Here is a 21570-nt window from a genome sequence, read left to right on the forward strand (position 1 = left end):
TTTTATTTTCCACCGTGAATTTCCTCATAGATTGTAAGCTTGTGAGCAGGGCCCTCATTCCTCTTGGTATCTGTTGATTTATGTGATTATTGTTATTCTGTAATGTCTTTATTGTCTGTACAAGTCCGCTCTAAAATGTAAAGGGCTGTGCAACATGTTGGCACTATGGAAATAAAATTATTATTGGACAGGCTATGGTGCTACTTTTCAGCATTGGATGCGCTGATACATTATGTCCCAGAGGTTCTTAATTGGATTCTAGATTGGGGAAAGTAAGGGTCAGTCATGTGCATTGATGCTTTTGTTATCCGTGAATACAAGCATTGCTCTGCACTAGAAGAAACCAACCCAATGGAAGGACATTAGCTGTAACTGCAGACAGGATACCTTTAGCCATCATGTGAAGTTTTGTGGCACCCTCCCAAGATATGCCTCCACAGCCCATCACTCACAGACCGCCAAACATGTCACAAACGATGATTCAGCAGGCAGCATAATGTTCGACACAGCAGTCTCCAGGCTCTTTAAGGTCTGTCAAAGCTGGTAAATTCTACTCAAAGTAGGAATGAAGTTTAAAGGGGTGGTCCGGCACCTAAAATGTATTTTCTGCGGCGGAGACAGAAGCAGAGAGCCGGCGCTGCACTCGCACCAGCCACAGAGTCCATCACCCAGGATATGTTCAGAGTAGGTAGCGATGCAAGAAACTAGTAACTGCAGCGTCTTGTTCTAGCAGGGACGATAAGATGCTGCATACATTTATTGGCCACCTATGACAATTATTTCTAGATAAGATTGCTAAATGCAGGAATAACACCATAGCTCTCTGGATAAAAGTTCATAACATTTTTATTAACACATTATATGCTTTTGACAAACAGCATTTATCTTAGGATGTGAATAAGAAAGATAGTATTCACAGAACATGACAGAGGTTTACAGTATAAAATTACAAAAAGAATCTAACAGTCCTTTTATGAAAAGTCCCGGCCAAAATGTCCTTGTGTAGTTCAAGAAAATATGGGCTCGTGGTTCCTCCATCACTCAGTACAAGTCAATATTTCAAGGAACACCAGTAGATCGACTCCAGAAGCATATGAGAAGGATCCGCGTATCATAATGTGGAAAACCGGCAGCGCTCTGGCCAACAAGTGGACTATTTCAAGCCGCGGCGATGAGACGTGACGAGTGGAATAGGCTACGTTCACACTAGCGTTATGCTAGTTTGCGTCGGGCGACGCAGCGGCGACGCATGCGTCATGCGCCCCTATATTTAACATGGGGGACGCATGCGGTTTTTTTTGTTGCGTTGTGCGACGCATGCGTCTTTTTTGCCGCTAGCGTCGGACCAAGAAAACGCAACAAGTTGCATTTTTCTTGCGTCCAAATTTCGGCAAAAACCGGCGCATGCGTCGCAAAACGCAGCGTTTTTGCGTGCGTTTTGCTGCGTTTTTGCGTGCGTTGCGTCGCCGACGCAGCGGCGCACAACGCTAGTGTGAACGTTACCATACTGAGAAGGATGGCATCCCGGTCTGGATGAAGATGAAGGATTTTACTATAGACAGTGAGAACAAAATGTAACTGAAGCGTCGACAAGGATTCTGTGAAGGTCTGTGGAAGAAGAAAAGGAAATTGGTTAGGTTTCATAGCGAACTTTCATTTCATGGGGACTGCAATCCTCACCAACTATGTTCTACTGGAAGAGCTGCCGATAACTAACTGATTGAAAAGTGACTAAGATACAATCCTTTCCTGCACACCCCTCATCCTAATAGTTAACTGCACCTTCACCTCTGTGCCCTCAACTGCTTTCAGCATTATCCTCTCATCCCAACGGCAACTTATGCTACTAATATTTCCGAGGCAAAATCTTCGGCATAAAATAGAACAAGCTAATTTGCTAGATGGGGGGTCCTGTGCTTAATTCAGTTGCCTTTCGTTAATTTCATGGTCAAAAACAATAATAGATAACAACGTTCCCCCCCCTTCAAGAACAACATTTTTCTAAAAATCTTCAACAATGCAAAACTTGTATACATTTATGTGTGTAGTTATAATAATAATAAATAATAATCTTTATTTTTATATAGCGCTAACATATTCCGCAGCGCTTTACATTTTTGCACACATTATCATCTCTGTCCCCATTGGAGCTCACAATCTAAATTCCCTATCAGTATGTCTTTGGAATGTGGGAGGAAACCGGAGTGCCCGGAGGAAACCCACGCAAACACGGAGAGAACATACAAACTCTTTGCAGATGTTGTCCTTGGCGGGGTTTGAACCCAGGACTCCAGCGCTGCAAGGCTGCTGTGCTATCCACTGCGCCACCGTGCTGCCCCAAGCAAGTTGAGGTCATATTATACTGGGGTCTTCCAACCAATAAAGTATGATAGGATGGTGGTCTCAAGTTTCTGGATGGCGGTCCCTTTGCCTTCTTTATCCCGGACGATAAAAAATAAAACAAAACAACCCCCCTCCCCATGAAGATCATTTACAACAATATATACTAACAGCTATAATGCAGGTTCCTAGCAATCTGCAGTGAAGTGCCATGAGGGTCTCAATACTGAACTGCACTGCTGAAATTAATAATAAAGACAAATCGCCCCAAACCTGCACCAAGTGGACTGATAAATTGGACTATTACTTAAATATGATCGCTTACTTGCATTTCGAGGGGGTCATTATTCCTCCACCACTTTATTCTATTGACTGAGAAACGGATCTGAAAAACTTCAAGTGGGAAACCCTTCCCTGCACTCGCATCCCCCCCCAGTAGGAGACTGAATCCTGTCATAATAAACCTATAAAGAACATTGGAAAGTCTCCACTGTCACCCTAATTACAACTTATTCTCAAATAGTTTTCATGTAAAGATCTTTTTGGATTAATAAAAAAAAACATTAAGGCAGTAGTCTCACCTTTCTGGATGGTGGACTCATGCCAAAATCAGGAGACTTCCTTAACGAATGCTAAACAACAAAAACAAAATACCCCCCCACCCCACACCCATGGTCCTGTGTCCCTCAATGAGGCGACAGAGTAAACAAAATACACCCCCACCCCTTCAAGAAAAATAATTCACAGTGAAACAGAGATGATATATATACACACACACACACAAATTTAACGCAATAACCACGTTGCTAGAAATCTTCAGTGCCAACATATAGATCTTCATACTTGAACTGCACCGTAGCATCACTAAGAAGAGATTAACCCCAAACCCACTCAGAATAAAAGCCAACTTGCATTTTTTGGGAGGGCTGCATTCCTCAACTAATATCGACACTTCATCTGCCACTGCTGAGATCAATAAGACAATCACCTTTGAAGCAGCTCTGAGACATCTGCCATTTTGGACAAACAATTGCTCAAGTTTCACAGTGCTATTGCTTTTTCCGAGGGCTGCATTTCTCGACCACCTTATTCTACTGGAGAGCCACAGATCAGAAATGGGATCTGAAAAATATGAAAAGAAAAACCTCCCCTCGTCCTGAACGAACACTACAATTCGCCGCTGCTCCATCTCTGCTCTCCACATTATCCAGTCATAGATCTGCAAATTTTCGACATAGGACAATCTCCATTGACATCACAAAGCCACTATCTATGCCACCATTTCCAGATCAATACTATTTTCTCAATAGCATATAGTGATTAAAGAATGATTAGATTGGTGGTCTTACGTTTCTGGATGGTGGTCCAGCACCAAATTCAGTTGCCCTCTTTAGCTCTGATGATAAAGAATAGGAAAGCAAAATAACCTTCCCCTTTCACGAACAATAATTTGCAACAATATATTCTGACAGCTATGGTGTAATAAGTATACATATATCTGTATATTCACCACAGTCAGAAGGCTTCTAGCAATCTTCAGTGCCATCATACGGGGATCTTCATACTTGAGCTGGACTGTTGAAATTAAGACAATCACCCCAATCCAGCTCCAAGTAGACTGACAATCTGGGTACTATTGCTTAAATTTGATCTCATACTTGCATGTTGGGGGTGGTCATTATTCCTACACAACCTTTTTTTCCACTGAGGAGCCACTAGTGACCGGATCAGAAAAACAATAATAATAATCTTTATCTTTATAGAGCGCTAACATATTCCGCAGCGCTTTACACACTTTATCATCAGTGTCCCCAATGGGACTCACAATCTAAAATCCCTATCAGTATGTCTTTGGAAAACAAACGGGAAACCCTTCCCTGCACTCGCCTCCCCCAATAGGAAACTGAATTCTGTCAGATCTATATAGAACATTAGAACGTCTCCATAATCAGCCTGATTACAACGTATCCCAATAACATTTTCTTTCAATGTTTTTATGGATTTCTATGACTAGAACAAATATCAAGATTCAACAATCAATTCTGACAAACTAAACATTCAGTAGTACAGATTACTCCAAACATTAAGTTATTCCATATACTGTATGAGATGTTATTACAAGGATCTGACGTTATTATAAGATGAATGAGTCCAAACTCTCCATTTACATAAGATAATGACTTTATATATGTATTTAACTACTAGAGTATGCAGGTTCCTGGTAATCTTCAGTGCAGTCAAAAGGGTCTCCAGACTTATAATGCCCTGTTGAGATTAATAAGACAATCACACCAAACCCACTCCTACATATTTGATAACAGGACACCCGGTTGCTCAGTTACATAGCGAACTTGCCTTTTGTTGGGGTTGTATTTCCCAACCACTTGATTCTCCTGAAGAGGTTCTAATAACAAATGGATCTGAAAAACATCAAGTGGGAAACCCGACCCTGCACTCACCTCTCCCTAATAGGAAACGGAATCCGGTGACAGATCTATACAGAACATTGGAAAGTCTCCATCATCACCCAAATTACAACAACTTCTGCTAATAATATTTTCACAGAAAGAACTTTCCTTTGTGCTATAGGATTAATAAATAAGATGGTGGTCTCACATTTCTGCGTGTTGGTCCTCTGCCAAATTAAGTTGCTTTCTTCATCTCTAAAGACAAAGAACAGGAAAGCAAAACACTCCCCCTCCCCTTCAACTATAATATATGTGACTATATTCACCACAGTACGCAGGTTCCTAGACATCTTCAGTGCTGACATACAGGGGTCTCCATACCAGAACTGCACTACAGAGGATCAACAAGAAATTGCCCCAAACCGGATCCAACTTCTCAGATACTGTTAACACACTGCTGCTCAAGGTTTCAGAGTCGCTTTCAGATCATAGGGGCTGCGTTCCTACACCACGTTACTTTCTATTGGAGAAACACTGATAAAAACTGGACCTGAAAAATACAAAGTGAGAAAACCCTTCCCTGCACTCACCTCATCGTAAACTATAATTCACCTTGTCTCAATCTCTGCTGATAGCATTATCCAGTGACAGATATGTAGATATATCTGTAAATATCCAACATATCCTCACCACAACTCCATCATTTATGCCATAATTTCCATATCAAATTCTTTTCTCAATGGTATAAGAACAATAAAGTACGATAAGACAGTGGTCTCACGTTTCTGCATGGGGGTCCGGCACCAAATTCAGTTGCCTTCATTATCTCTGATAATAAAGAACAGTGACACAAAACAAATCCCCCCTTCAAGATCATTTACAACAATATATACGGACATTTCCCATGTAGTATGTGTATATATATATCTGTATATTCACCACAGTAAGCTGCTCCTAGCAATCTTCAGTGCCATCATACAGTGCTCTCCATACTTGATCTGCACCATTGAGATCAAGAAAAAGACAAACACTCCAAACCCACTCAGAATAATAGGTTACTTTCATTTTTTGGTGGGCTGCATTCTGCAATTATTTTTCTCCTAGATAACTATGGATAACAAGCATATCTGAAAAATATCAAAAGAGAAAACCCTTCCCTGCACTCACCTCCTACCAATAATAATCTGTAATTCTCTGCACCATCACCGGCCCCGGCGTTATCCTGTGTGTAAAGAGATCCAGTATAGGACCATCTGAATCGTCACTACAACTCCACCTTATGCCACTAATATTTCCACTTACAGATCTTTTCACATAACTACAGGATCAATAACGTACACAAAGAAGGTGGTCTTACTTTTCTCTATTGGGGTCCTGGGTCAAATTCAGTTGCGAGTTTCAACTCTGATGACAAAGCACAGTAAAGCAAAACTAATCCCCCTCCCCCAACACAAAGTATTAAACTAAAAGCAGCAAAAACGACCCCTCTTTAAGCACAATCTATTACAACAAAATATACTGGTAACAGCTATAGTCCAATATGTTCAAAACAGTAAGAGGCTTACTGGAAATCTTCAGTGGCATCATACAGGGGTCTCCAGACTTGTACTGCCCTGCTGAGATCAATAAGACAATCGCCCCAAACCCGCTCCTATATATTTGATAACCGGACACCCCGTTGCTCAAGTTTCAAAGCGTACCTGCCTTTTGTTGGGGCTGTATTTCTTAACCAGTTTATTTTCTTGGAGCCACTGATAACAAACAGACCTGAAAAACATCAAGTGGGAAACCCGACCCTGCACTCACCTCTCCCTAATAGGAAACGGAATCCGGTCACAGATCTATACAGAACATTGGAAAGTCTCCATCACCACCCAAATTACAACAACTTCTGCCAATAACATTTTTACGTAAAGAACTTTTCTTTGTGCTATAGGATTAATAAATAAGATGGTGGTCTCACATTTCTGGATGGTGGTCCTCTGCCAAATTAAGTTGCCTTCTTCATCTCTAAAGACAAAGAACAGGAAAGCAAAACCTTCCCCCCCCCCCCCCTTCAAACATTCAAATATAATATATGTGACTATATTCACGACAGTACGCAGGTTCCTAGTCATCTTCAGTGCCGTCATACAGGGGGGTCTCCATACAAGAACTGCGCTGCGGAGATCAATAAGACAAATCACACCAAACCAGCTCCATCTTATCTGACAATCTGGAAACACTGCTGCTCAAGGTTTCAGAGTCGCTTTCAGATCATAGGGGCTGCGTTCCTACACCACGTTTCTTTCTATTGGAGAAACACTGATAAAAACTGGACCTGAAAAATACAAAGTGAGAAAACCCTTCCCTGCACTCACCTCATCCTCATCGTAAACTATAATTCACCTTGTCTCAATCTCTGCTGATAGCATTATCCAGTGACAGATATGTAGATATATCTGTAAATATCCAACATATCCTCACCACAACTCCATCATTTATGCCATAATTTCCATATCAAATTCTTTTCTCAATGGTATAAGAACAATAAAGTACGGTAAGACAGTGGTCTCACGTTTCTGCATGGGGGTCCGGCACCAAATTCAGTTGCCTTCATTATCTCTGATAATAAAGAACAGTGACACAAAACAAATCCCCCCTTCAAGATCATTTACAACAATATATACGGACATTTCCCATGTAGTATGTGTATATACCGTATATACTCGAGTATAAGCCGACCCGAGTATAAGCCGACCCCCCTAATTTTGCCACAAAAAACTGGGAAAACTTATTGACTCGAGTATAAGCCTAGGGTGGAAATGTAGCATTTACCGGTGAATTTCAAAAATAAAAATAGATCATTATTTCCCTATAGCTGTGCCATATAGTGCTCTGCACCGTTCATATTGCCCCATAGATGCTGCACAGATGCCCCATATAGTGCTGTGTGCCGTTCATACTGCCCCATAGATGCTGCACAGATGCACAATATAGTGCTGTGTGCCGTTCATACTGCCCCCATATAGTGCTGTGTGCCGTTCATACTGCCCCCATAGATGCTGCACAGATGCCCCATATAGTGCTGTGTGCCGTTCATACTGCCCCCATATAGTGCTGTGTGCCGTTCATACTGCCCCCATATAGTGCTGTGTGCCGTTCATACTGCCCCCATATAGTGCTGTGTGCCGTTCATACTGCCCCCATATAGTGCTGTGTGCCGTTCATACTGCCCCCATATAGTGCTGTGTGCCGTTCATACTGCCCCCATATAGTGCTGTGTGCCGTTCATACTGCCCCCATATAGTGCTGTGTGCCGTTCATACTGCCCCCATATAGTGCTGTGTGCCGTTCATACTGCCCCCATATAGTGCTGTGTGCCGTTCATACTGCCCCCATATAGTGCTGTGTGCCGTTCATACTGCCCCCATATAGTGCTGTGTGCCGTTCATACTGCCCCCATATAGTGCTGTGTGCCGTTCATACTGCCCCCATATAGTGCTGTGTGCCGTTCATACTGCTCCCATATAGTGCTGTGTGCCATTCATACTGCCCCCATATAGTGCTGTGTGCCGTTCATACTGCCCCCATATAGTGCTGTGTGCCGTTCATACTGCCCCCATATAGTGCTGTGTGCCGTTCATACTGCCCCCATATAGTGCTGTGTGCCGTTCATACTGCCCCCATATAGTGCTGTGTGCCGTTCATACTGCCCCCATATAGTGCTGTGTGCCGTTCATACTGCCCCCATATAGTGCTGTGTGCCGTTCATACTGCCCCCATAGATGCTGCACATAAATCTGTGCTGCCGCTGCTGCTATAAAAAAAAAAAACCACATACTCACCTCCCTTGATTGCAGCTCCCAGCGTCCGGTCCCGGCGCCTCCATCTTCCCGGCGTCTCTGCTCTGACTGATCAGGCAGAGGGCGCCGCGCACACTATATGCGTCATCGCGCCCTCTGCCTGAACAGTCAGAGCGCAGACGCCGGGAAGATGGAGGCGCCGGGAAGATGGAGCGGCGCCCGGCGGCTGGAACGCGGACAGGTGAATATAACATACTTACCTAGTCCCAGCGATCCTCGCGCTGTCCCCGCCTTCCTCCCCGTCTTCTGTGCTGCAGCATCTTCCTGTCAGCGGTCACCGGCACTGCTGATTAGAGAAATGAATAGGCGGCTCCGCCCCTATGGGAGGTGGAGCCGCTTATTCATTTCTGTAATGAGCGGTCCCACGTGACCGCTGAAGAGGGGAAGACGCTGCAGCACAGAAGACGGGGAGGAAGGCAGGGACAGCGCGAGGATCGCTGGGACTAGGTAAGTATACCTCAGCGCCCTCTCCCCCTCACCCGCCGACCCCACCACTACCGTGACTCGAGTATAAGCCGAGGGGGGCACTTTCAGCCCAAAAATTTGGGCTGAAAATCTCGGCTTATACTCGATTATATACGGTATATATCTGTATATTCACCACAGTAAGCTGCTCCTAGCAATCTTCAGTGCCATCATACAGTGCTCTCCATACTTGATCTGCACCATTGAGATCAAGAAAAAGACAAACACTCCAAACCCACTCAGAATAATAGGTTACTTTCATTTTTTGGTGGGCTGCATTCTGCAAATATTTTTCTCCTAGATAACTATGGATAACAAGCATATCTGAAAAATATCAAAAGAGAAAACCCTTCCCTGCACTCACCTCCTACCAATAGTAATCTGTAATTCTCTGCACCCTCACCGCCCCCGGCGTTATTATGTGTGTAAAGAGATCCAGTATAGGACCATCTGAATCGTCACTACAACTCCACCTTATGCCACTAATATTTCCACTTACAGATCTTTTCACATAACTACAGGATCAATAACGTACACAAAGAAGGTGGTCTTACTTTTCTCTATTGGGGTCCTGGGTCAAATTCAGTTGCGAGTTTCAACTCTGATGACAAAGCACAGTAAAGCAAAACTAATCCCCCTCCCCCAACACAAAGTATTAAACTAAAAGCAGCAAAAACGACCCCTCTTTAAGCACAATCTATTACAACAAAATATACTGGTAACATCTATAGTCCAATATGTTCAAAACAGTAAGAGGCTTACTGGAAATCTTCAGTGGCATCAAACAGGGGTCTCCAGACTTGTACTGCCCTGTTGAGATCAATAAGACAATCGCCCCAAACCCGCTCCTATATATTTGATAACCGGACACCCCGTTGCTCAAGTTTCATAGCGTACTTGCTTTTTGTTGGGGCTGTATTTCTTAACCAGTTTATTTTCTTGGAGCCACTGATAACAAACAGACCTGAAAAACATCAAGTGGGAAACCCGACCCTGCACTCACCTCTCTCTAATAGGAAACGGAATCCGGTCACAGATCTATACAGAACATTGGAAAGTCTCCATCACCACCCAAATTACAACAACTTCTGCCAATAACATTTTTACGTAAGGAACTTTTCTTTGTGCTATAGGATTAATAAATAAGATGGTGGTCTCACATTTCTGGATGGTGGTCCTCTGCCAAATTAAGTTGCCTTCTTCATCTCTAAAGACAAGGAACAGGAAAGCAAAACACTCCCCCCCCTTCAAATATAATATATGTGACTATATTCACGACAGTACGCAGGTTCCTAGTCATCTTCAGTGCCGTCATACAGTGGGGTCTCCATACAAGAACTGCGCTGCGGAGATCAATAAGACAAATCACACCAAACCAGCTCCATCTTATCTGACAATGTGGAAACACTGCTGCTCAAGGTTTCAGAGTCGCTTTCAGATCATAGGGGCTGTGTTCCTACACCACGTTTCTTTCTATTGGAGAAACACTGATAAAAACTGGACCTGAAAAATACAAAGTGAGAAAACCCTTCCCTGCACTCACCTCATCCTCATCGTAAACTATAATTCACCTCGTCTCAATCTCTGCTGATAGCATTATCCAGTGACAGATATGTAGATATATCTGTAAATATCCAACATATCCTCACCACAACTCCATCATTTATGCCATAATTTCCATATCAAATTCTTTTCTCAATGGTATAAGAACAATAAAGTACGATAAGACAGTGGTCTCACGTTTCTGCATGGGGGTCCGGCACCAAATTCAGTTGCCTTCATTATCTCTGATAATAAAGAACAGTGACACAAAACAAATCCCCCCTTCAAGATCATTTACAACAATATATACGGACATTTCCCATGTAATATGTATATATATATATATATATATATATATATATATATATATATATATATCTGTATATTCACCACAGTAAGCTGCTCCTAGCAATCTTCAGTGCCATCATACAGTGCTCTCCATACTTGATCTGCACCATTGAGATCAAGAAAAAGACAAACACTCCAAACCCACTCAGAATAATACATTACTTTCATTTTTTGGTGGGCTGCATTCTGCAATTATTTTTCTCCTAGATAACCATGGATAACAAGCATATCTGAAAAATATCAAAAGAGAAAACCCTTCCTTGCACTCACCTCCTACCAATAATAATCTGTAATTCTCTGCACCATCACCGCCCCCGGCGTTATCCTGTGTGTCATCTGCATCGTCACCACAACTCCACCTTATGCCACTAATATTTCCACTTACAGATCTTTTCACAGAACTATAGGATCAATAACGTACACAAAGAAGGTGGTCTTACTTTTCTCTATTGGGGTCCTGGGTCAAATTCAGTTGCGAGTTTCAACTCTGATGACAAAGCACAGTAAAGCAAAACTAATCCCCCTCCCCCAACACAAAGTATTAAACTAAAAGCAGCAAAAATGACCCCTCTTTAAGCACAATCTATTACAACAAAATATACTGGTAACATCTATAGTCCAATATGTTCAAAACAGTAAGAGGCTTACTGGAAATCTTCAGTGGCATCAAACAGGGGTCTCCAGACTTGTACTGCCCTGCTGAGATCAATAAGACAATCGCCCCAAACCCGCTCCTATATATTTGATAACCGGACACCCCGTTGCTCAAGTTTCATAGCGTACTTGCTGTTTGTTGGGGCTGTATTTCTTAACCAGTTTATTTTCTTGGAGCCACTGATAACAAACAGATCTGAAAAACATCAAGTGGGAAACCCGACCCTGCACTCACCTCTCCCTAATAGGAAACGGAATCCGGTCACAGATGTATACAGAACATTGGAAAGTCTCCATCACCACCCAAATGACAACAACTTCTGCCAATAACATTTTTACGTAAATAACTTTTCTTTGTGCTATAGGATTAATAAATAAGATGGTGGTCTCACATTTCTGGATGGTGGTCCTCTGCCAAATTAAGTTGCCTTCTTCATCTCTAAAGACAAAGAACAGGAAAGCAAAACCTTCCCCCCCCCCCCCCCTTCAAACATTCAAATATAATATATGTGACTATATTCACGACAGTACGCAGGTTCCTAGTCATCTTCAGTGCCGTCATACAGGGGGGTCTCCATACAAGAACTGCGCTGCGGAGATCAATAAGACAAATCACACCAAACCAGCTCCATCTTATCTGACAATCTGGAAACACTGCTGCTCAAGGTTTCAGAGTCGCTTTCAGATCATAGGGGCTGCGTTCCTACACCACGTTTCTTTCTATTGGAGAAACACTGATAAAAACTGGACCTGAAAAATACAAAGTGAGAAAACCCTTCCCTGCACTCACCTCATCGTAAACTATAATTCACCTTGTCTCAATCTCTGCTGATAGCATTATCCAGTGACAGATATGTAGATATATCTGTAAATATCCAACATATCCTCACCACAACTCCATCATTTATGCCATAATTTCCATATCAAATTCTTTTCTCAATGGTATAAGAACAATAAAGTACGGTAAGACAGTGGTCTCACGTTTCTGCATGGGGGTCCGGCACCAAATTCAGTTGCCTTCATTATCTCTGATAATAAAGAACAGTGACACAAAACAAATCCCCCCTTCAAGATCATTTACAACAATATATACGGACATTTCCCATGTAGTATGTGTATATACCGTATATACTCGAGTATAAGCCGACCCGAGTATAAGCCGACCCCCCTAATTTTGCCACAAAAAACTGGGAAAACTTATTGACTCGAGTATAAGCCTAGGGTGGAAATGTAGCATTTACCGGTGAATTTCAAAAATAAAAATAGATCATTATTTCCCTATAGCTGTGCCATATAGTGCTCTGCACCGTTCATATTGCCCCATAGATGCTGCACAGATGCCCCATATAGTGCTGTGTGCCGTTCATACTGCCCCATAGATGCTGCACAGATGCCCCATATAGTGCTGTGTGCCGTTCATACTGCCCCCATATAGTGCTGTGTGCCGTTCATACTGCCCCCATAGATGCTGCACAGATGCCCCATATAGTGCTGTGTGCCGTTCATACTGCCCCCATATAGTGCTGTGTGCCGTTCATACTGCCCCCATATAGTGCTGTGTGCCGTTCATACTGCCCCCATATAGTGCTGTGTGCCGTTCATACTGCCCCCATATAGTGCTGTGTGCCGTTCATACTGCCCCCATATAGTGCTGTGTGCCGTTCATACTGCCCCCATATAGTGCTGTGTGCCGTTCATACTGCCCCCATATAGTGCTGTGTGCCGTTCATACTGCCCCCATATAGTGCTGTGTGCCGTTCATACTGCCCCCATATAGTGCTGTGTGCCGTTCATACTGCCCCCATATAGTGCTGTGTGCCGTTCATACTGCCCCCATATAGTGCTGTGTGCCGTTCATACTGCCCCCATATAGTGCTGTGTGCCGTTCATACTGCCCCCATATAGTGCTGTGTGCCGTTCATACTGCTCCCATATAGTGCTGTGTGCCATTCATACTGCCCCCATATAGTGCTGTGTGCCGTTCATACTGCCCCCATATAGTGCTGTGTGCCGTTCATACTGCCCCCATATAGTGCTGTGTGCCGTTCATACTGCCCCCATATAGTGCTGTGTGCCGTTCATACTGCCCCCATATAGTGCTGTGTGCCGTTCATACTGCCCCCATATAGTGCTGTGTGCCGTTCATACTGCCCCCATATAGTGCTGTGTGCCGTTCATACTGCCCCCATATAGTGCTGTGTGCCGTTCATACTGCCCCCATAGATGCTGCACATAAATCTGTGCTGCCGCTGCTGCTATAAAAAAAAAAAACCACATACTCACCTCCCTTGATTGCAGCTCCCAGCGTCCGGTCCCGGCGCCTCCATCTTCCCGGCGTCTCTGCTCTGACTGATCAGGCAGAGGGCGCCGCGCACACTATATGCGTCATCGCGCCCTCTGCCTGAACAGTCAGAGCGCAGACGCCGGGAAGATGGAGGCGCCGGGAAGATGGAGCGGCGCCCGGCGGCTGGAACGCGGACAGGTGAATATAACATACTTACCTAGTCCCAGCGATCCTCGCGCTGTCCCCGCCTTCCTCCCCGTCTTCTGTGCTGCAGCATCTTCCTGTCAGCGGTCACCGGCACTGCTGATTAGAGAAATGAATAGGCGGCTCCGCCCCTATGGGAGGTGGAGCCGCTTATTCATTTCTGTAATGAGCGGTCCCACGTGACCGCTGAAGAGGGGAAGACGCTGCAGCACAGAAGACGGGGAGGAAGGCAGGGACAGCGCGAGGATCGCTGGGACTAGGTAAGTATACCTCAGCGCCCTCTCCCCCTCACCCGCCGACCCCACCACTACCGTGACTCGAGTATAAGCCGAGGGGGGCACTTTCAGCCCAAAAATTTGGGCTGAAAATCTCGGCTTATACTCGATTATATACGGTATATATCTGTATATTCACCACAGTAAGCTGCTCCTAGCAATCTTCAGTGCCATCATACAGTGCTCTCCATACTTGATCTGCACCATTGAGATCAAGAAAAAGACAAACACTCCAAACCCACTCAGAATAATAGGTTACTTTCATTTTTTGGTGGGCTGCATTCTGCAAATATTTTTCTCCTAGATAACTATGGATAACAAGCATATCTGAAAAATATCAAAAGAGAAAACCCTTCCCTGCACTCACCTCCTACCAATAGTAATCTGTAATTCTCTGCACCCTCACCGCCCCCGGCGTTATTATGTGTGTAAAGAGATCCAGTATAGGACCATCTGAATCGTCACTACAACTCCACCTTATGCCACTAATATTTCCACTTACAGATCTTTTCACATAACTACAGGATCAATAACGTACACAAAGAAGGTGGTCTTACTTTTCTCTATTGGGGTCCTGGGTCAAATTCAGTTGCGAGTTTCAACTCTGATGACAAAGCACAGTAAAGCAAAACTAATCCCCCTCCCCCAACACAAAGTATTAAACTAAAAGCAGCAAAAACGACCCCTCTTTAAGCACAATCTATTACAACAAAATATACTGGTAACATCTATAGTCCAATATGTTCAAAACAGTAAGAGGCTTACTGGAAATCTTCAGTGGCATCAAACAGGGGTCTCCAGACTTGTACTGCCCTGTTGAGATCAATAAGACAATCGCCCCAAACCTGCTCCTATATATTTGATAACCGGACACCCCGTTGCTCAAGTTTCATAGCGTACTTGCTTTTTGTTGGGGCTGTATTTCTTAACCAGTTTATTTTCTTGGAGCCACTGATAACAAACAGACCTGAAAAACATCAAGTGGGAAACCCGACCCTGCACTCACCTCTCTCTAATAGGAAACGGAATCCGGTCACAGATCTATACAGAACATTGGAAAGTCTCCATCACCACCCAAATTACAACAACTTCTGCCAATAACATTTTTACGTAAGGAACTTTTCTTTGTGCTATAGGATTAATAAATAAGATGGTGGTCTCACATTTCTGGATGGTGGTCCTCTGCCAAATTAAGTTGCCTTCTTCATCTCTAAAGACAAGGAACAGGAAAGCAAAACACTCCCCCCCCTTCAAATATAATATATGTGACTATATTCACGACAGTACGCAGGTTCCTAGTCATCTTCAGTGCCGTCATACAGTGGGGTCTCCATACAAGAACTGCGCTGCGGAGATCAATAAGACAAATCACACCAAACCAGCTCCATCTTATCTGACAATGTGGAAACACTGCTGCTCAAGGTTTCAGAGTCGCTTTCAGATCATAGGGGCTGTGTTCCTACACCACGTTTCTTTCTATTGGAGAAACACTGATAAAAACTGGACCTGAAAAATACAAAGTGAGAAAACCCTTCCCTGCACTCACCTCATCCTCATCGTAAACTATAATTCACCTCGTCTCAATCTCTGCTGATAGCATTATCCAGTGACAGATATGTAGATATATCTGTAAATATCCAACATATCCTCACCACAACTCCATCATTTATGCCATAATTTCCATATCAAATTCTTTTCTCAATGGTATAAGAACAATAAAGTACGATAAGACAGTGGTCTCACGTTTCTGCATGGGGGTCCGGCACCAAATTCAGTTGCCTTCATTATCTCTGATAATAAAGAACAGTGACACAAAACAAATCCCCCCTTCAAGATCATTTACAACAATATATACGGACATTTCCCATGTAATATGTATATATATATATATATATATATATATATATATATATATATATATATATATATATATATCTGTATATTCACCACAGTAAGCTGCTCCTAGCAATCTTCAGTGCCATCATACAGTGCTCTCCATACTTGATCTGCACCATTGAGATCAAGAAAAAGACAAACACTCCAAACCCACTCAGAATAATACATTACTTTCATTTTTTGGTGGGCTGCATTCTGCAATTATTTTTCTCCTAGATAACCATGGATAACAAGCATATCTGAAAAATATCAAAAGAGAAAACCCTTCCTTGCACTCAACCTCCTACCAATAATAATCTGTAATTCTCTGCACCATCACCGCCCCCGGCGTTATCCTGTGTGTCATCTGCATCGTCACCACAACTCCACCTTATGCCACTAATATTTCCACTTACAGATCTTTTCACAGAACTATAGGATCAATAACGTACACAAAGAAGGTGGTCTTACTTTTCTCTATTGGGGTCCTGGGTCAAATTCAGTTGCGAGTTTCAACTCTGATGACAAAGCACAGTAAAGCAAAACTAATCCCCCTCCCCCAACACAAAGTATTAAACTAAAAGCAGCAAAAATGACCCCTCTTTAAGCACAATCTATTACAACAAAATATACTGGTAACATCTATAGTCCAATATGTTCAAAACAGTAAGAGGCTTACTGGAAATCTTCAGTGGCATCAAACAGGGGTCTCCAGACTTGTACTGCCCTGCTGAGATCAATAAGACAATCGCCCCAAACCCGCTCCTATATATTTGATAACCGGACACCCCGTTGCTCAAGTTTCATAGCGTACTTGCTGTTTGTTGGGGCTGTATTTCTTAACCAGTTTATTTTCTTGGAGCCACTGATAACAAACAGATCTGAAAAACATCAAGTGGGAAACCCGACCCTGCACTCACCTCTCTCTAATAGGAAACTGAATCTGGTCACAGATCTATACAGAACATTGGAAAGTCTCCATCATGACCCAAATTACAACTTCTGCCAATAACAATACAGGATCTATAACGTACACAAAGAAGGTGGTCTTACTTTTCTCTATTGGGGTCCTGGGTCAAATTCAGTTGCGAGTTTCAACTCTGATGACAAAGCACAGTAAAGCAAAACTAATCCCCCTCCCCCAACACAAAGTATTAAACTAAAAGCAGCAAAAATGACCCCTCTTTAAGCACAATCTATTACAACAAAATATACTGGTAACATCTATAGTCCAATATGTTCAAAACAGTAAGAGGCTTACTGGAAATCTTCAGTGGCATCAAACAGGGGTCTCCAGACTTGTACTGCCCTGCTGAGATCAATAAGACAATCGCCCCAAACCCGCTCCTATATATTTGATAACCGGACACCCCGTTGCTCAAGTTTCATAGCGTACTTGCTGTTTGTTGGGGCTGTATTTCTTAACCAGTTTATTTTCTTGGAGCCACTGATAACAAACAGATCTGAAAAACATCAAGTGGGAAACCCGACCCTGCACTCACCTCTCCCTAATAGGAAACGGAATCCGGTCACAGATGTATACAGAACATTGGAAAGTCTCCATCACCACCCAAATGACAACAACTTCTGCCAATAACATTTTTACGTAAAGAACTTTTCTTTGTGCTATAGGATTAATAAATAAGATGGTGGTCTCACATTTCTGGATGGTGGTCCTCTGCCAAATTAAGTTGCCTTCTTCATCTCTAAAGACAAAGAACAGGAAAGCAAAACCTTCCCCCCCCCCCCCCTTCAAACATTCAAATATAATATATGTGACTATATTCACGACAGTACGCAGGTTCCTAGTCATCTTCAGTGCCGTCATACAGGGGGGTCTCCATACAAGAACTGCGCTGCGGAGATCAATAAGACAAATCACACCAAACCAGCTCCATCTTATCTGACAATCTGGAAACACTGCTGCTCAAGGTTTCAGAGTCGCTTTCAGATCATAGGGGCTGCGTTCCTACACCACGTTTCTTTCTATTGGAGAAACACTGATAAAAACTGGACCTGAAAAATACAAAGTGAGAAAACCCTTCCCTGCACTCACCTCATCGTAAACTATAATTCACCTTGTCTCAATCTCTGCTGATAGCATTATCCAGTGACAGATATGTAGATATATCTGTAAATATCCAACATATCCTCACCACAACTCCATCATTTATGCCATAATTTCCATATCAAATTCTTTTCTCAATGGTATAAGAACAATAAAGTACGGTAAGACAGTGGTCTCACGTTTCTGCATGGGGGTCCGGCACCAAATTCAGTTGCCTTCATTATCTCTGATAATAAAGAACAGTGACACAAAACAAATCCCCCCTTCAAGATCATTTACAACAATATATACGGACATTTCCCATGTAGTATGTGTATATACCGTATATACTCGAGTATAAGCCGACCCGAGTATAAGCCGACCCCCCTAATTTTGCCACAAAAAACTGGGAAAACTTATTGACTCGAGTATAAGCCTAGGGTGGAAATGTAGCATTTACCGGTGAATTTCAAAAATAAAAATAGATCATTATTTCCCTATAGCTGTGCCATATAGTGCTCTGCACCGTTCATATTGCCCCATAGATGCTGCACAGATGCCCCATATAGTGCTGTGTGCCGTTCATACTGCCCCATAGATGCTGCACAGATGCCCCATATAGTGCTGTGTGCCGTTCATACTGCCCCCATATAGTGCTGTGTGCCGTTCATACTGCCCCCATAGATGCTGCACAGATGCCCCATATAGTGCTGTGTGCCGTTCATACTGCCCCCATATAGTGCTGTGTGCCGTTCATACTGCCCCCATATAGTGCTGTGTGCCGTTCATACTGCCCCCATATAGTGCTGTGTGCTGTTCATACTGCCCCCATATAGTGCTGTGTGCCGTTCATACTGCCCCCATATAGTGCTGTGTGCCGTTCATACTGCCCCCATATAGTGCTGTGTGCCGTTCATACTGCCCCCATATAGTGCTGTGTGCCGTTCATACTGCCCCCATATAGTGCTGTGTGCCGTTCATACTGCCCCCATATAGTGCTGTGTGCCGTTCATACTGCCCCCATATAGTGCTGTGTGCCGTTCATACTGCCCCCATATAGTGCTGTGTGCCGTTCATACTGCCCCCATATAGTGCTGTGTGCCGTTCATACTGCTCCCATATAGTGCTGTGTGCCATTCATACTGCCCCCATATAGTGCTGTGTGCCGTTCATACTGCCCCCATATAGTGCTGTGTGCCGTTCATACTGCCCCCATATAGTGCTGTGTGCCGTTCATACTGCCCCCATATAGTGCTGTGTGCCGTTCATACTGCCCCCATATAGTGCTGTGTGCCGTTCATACTGCCCCCATATAGTGCTGTGTGCCGTTCATACTGCCCCCATATAGTGCTGTGTGCCGTTCATACTGCCCCCATAGATGCTGCACATAAATCTGTGCTGCCGCTGCTGCTATAAAAAAAAAAAACCACATACTCACCTCCCTTGATTGCAGCTCCCAGCGTCCGGTCCCGGCGCCTCCATCTTCCCGGCGTCTCTGCTCTGACTGATCAGGCAGAGGGCGCCGCGCACACTATATGCGTCATCGCGCCCTCTGCCTGAACAGTCAGAGCGCAGACGCCGGGAAGATGGAGGCGCCGGGAAGATGGAGCGGCGCCCGGCGGCTGGAACGCGGACAGGTGAATATAACATACTTACCTAGTCCCAGCGATCCTCGCGCTGTCCCCGCCTTCCTCCCCGTCTTCTGTGCTGCAGCATCTTCCTGTCAGCGGTCACCGGCACTGCTGATTAGAGAAATGAATAGGCGGCTCCGCCCCTATGGGAGGTGGAGCCGCTTATTCATTTCTGTAATGAGCGGTCCCACGTGACCGCTGAAGAGGGGAAGACGCTGCAGCACAGAAGACGGGGAGGAAGGCAGGGACAGCGCGAGGATCGCTGGGACTAGGTAAGTATACCTCAGCGCCCTCTCCCCCTCACCCGCCGACCCCACCACTACCGTGACTCGAGTATAAGCCGAGGGGGGCACTTTCAGCCCAAAAATTTGGGCTGAAAATCTCGGCTTATACTCGATTATATACGGTATATATCTGTATATTCACCACAGTAAGCTGCTCCTAGCAATCTTCAGTGCCATCATACAGTGCTCTCCATACTTGATCTGCACCATTGAGATCAAGAAAAAGACAAACACTCCAAACCCACTCAGAATAATAGGTTACTTTCATTTTTTGGTGGGCTGCATTCTGCAAATATTTTTCTCCTAGATAACTATGGATAACAAGCATATCTGAAAAATATCAAAAGAGAAAACCCTTCCCTGCACTCACCTCCTACCAATAGTAATCTGTAATTCTCTGCACCCTCACCGCCCCCGGCGTTATTATGTGTGTAAAGAGATCCAGTATAGGACCATCTGAATCGTCACTACAACTCCACCTTATGCCACTAATATTTCCACTTACAGATCTTTTCACATAACTACAGGATCAATAACGTACACAAAGAAGGTGGTCTTACTTTTCTCTATTGGGGTCCTGGGTCAAATTCAGTTGCGAGTTTCAACTCTGATGACAAAGCACAGTAAAGCAAAACTAATCCCCCTCCCCCAACACAAAGTATTAAACTAAAAGCAGCAAAAACGACCCCTCTTTAAGCACAATCTATTACAACAAAATATACTGGTAACATCTATAGTCCAATATGTTCAAAACAGTAAGAGGCTTACTGGAAATCTTCAGTGGCATCAAACAGGGGTCTCCAGACTTGTACTGCCCTGTTGAGATCAATAAGACAATCGCCCCAAACCTGCTCCTATATATTTGATAACCGGACACCCCGTTGCTCAAGTTTCATAGCGTACTTGCTTTTTGTTGGGGCTGTATTTCTTAACCAGTTTATTTTCTTGGAGCCACTGATAACAAACAGACCTGAAAAACATCAAGTGGGAAACCCGACCCTGCACTCACCTCTCTCTAATAGGAAACGGAATCCGGTCACAGATCTATACAGAACATTGGAAAGTCTCCATCACCACCCAAATTACAACAACTTCTGCCAATAACATTTTTACGTAAGGAACTTTTCTTTGTGCTATAGGATTAATAAATAAGATGGTGGTCTCACATTTCTGGATGGTGGTCCTCTGCCAAATTAAGTTGCCTTCTTCATCTCTAAAGACAAGGAACAGGAAAGCAAAACACTCCCCCCCCTTCAAATATAATATATGTGACTATATTCACGACAGTACGCAGGTTCCTAGTCATCTTCAGTGCCGTCATACAGTGGGGTCTCCATACAAGAACTGCGCTGCGGAGATCAATAAGAC

The 21570-nt window shown here is 43.7% G+C and overlaps 1 long non-coding RNA gene across 1 annotated transcript; it reads right to left on the minus strand.

Annotated features, from left to right (window-relative positions):
* Positions 1–828: 828 nt before the first annotated feature.
* On the minus strand, positions 829–7707 carry LOC138649359 (uncharacterized). Its single transcript, XR_011315294.1, has 2 exons — positions 3329–7707; positions 829–1608 (listed from the first exon to the last, which is right to left on the minus strand). It is a non-coding gene; the product is annotated as an uncharacterized lncRNA (long non-coding RNA).
* Between the last annotated feature and the right edge of the window lie 13863 nt (positions 7708–21570).

Source organism: Ranitomeya imitator, chromosome 9 (genome assembly GCF_032444005.1).
Source record: "Ranitomeya imitator isolate aRanImi1 chromosome 9, aRanImi1.pri, whole genome shotgun sequence".
Classification (NCBI taxonomy): domain Eukaryota; kingdom Metazoa; phylum Chordata; class Amphibia; order Anura; family Dendrobatidae; genus Ranitomeya; species Ranitomeya imitator.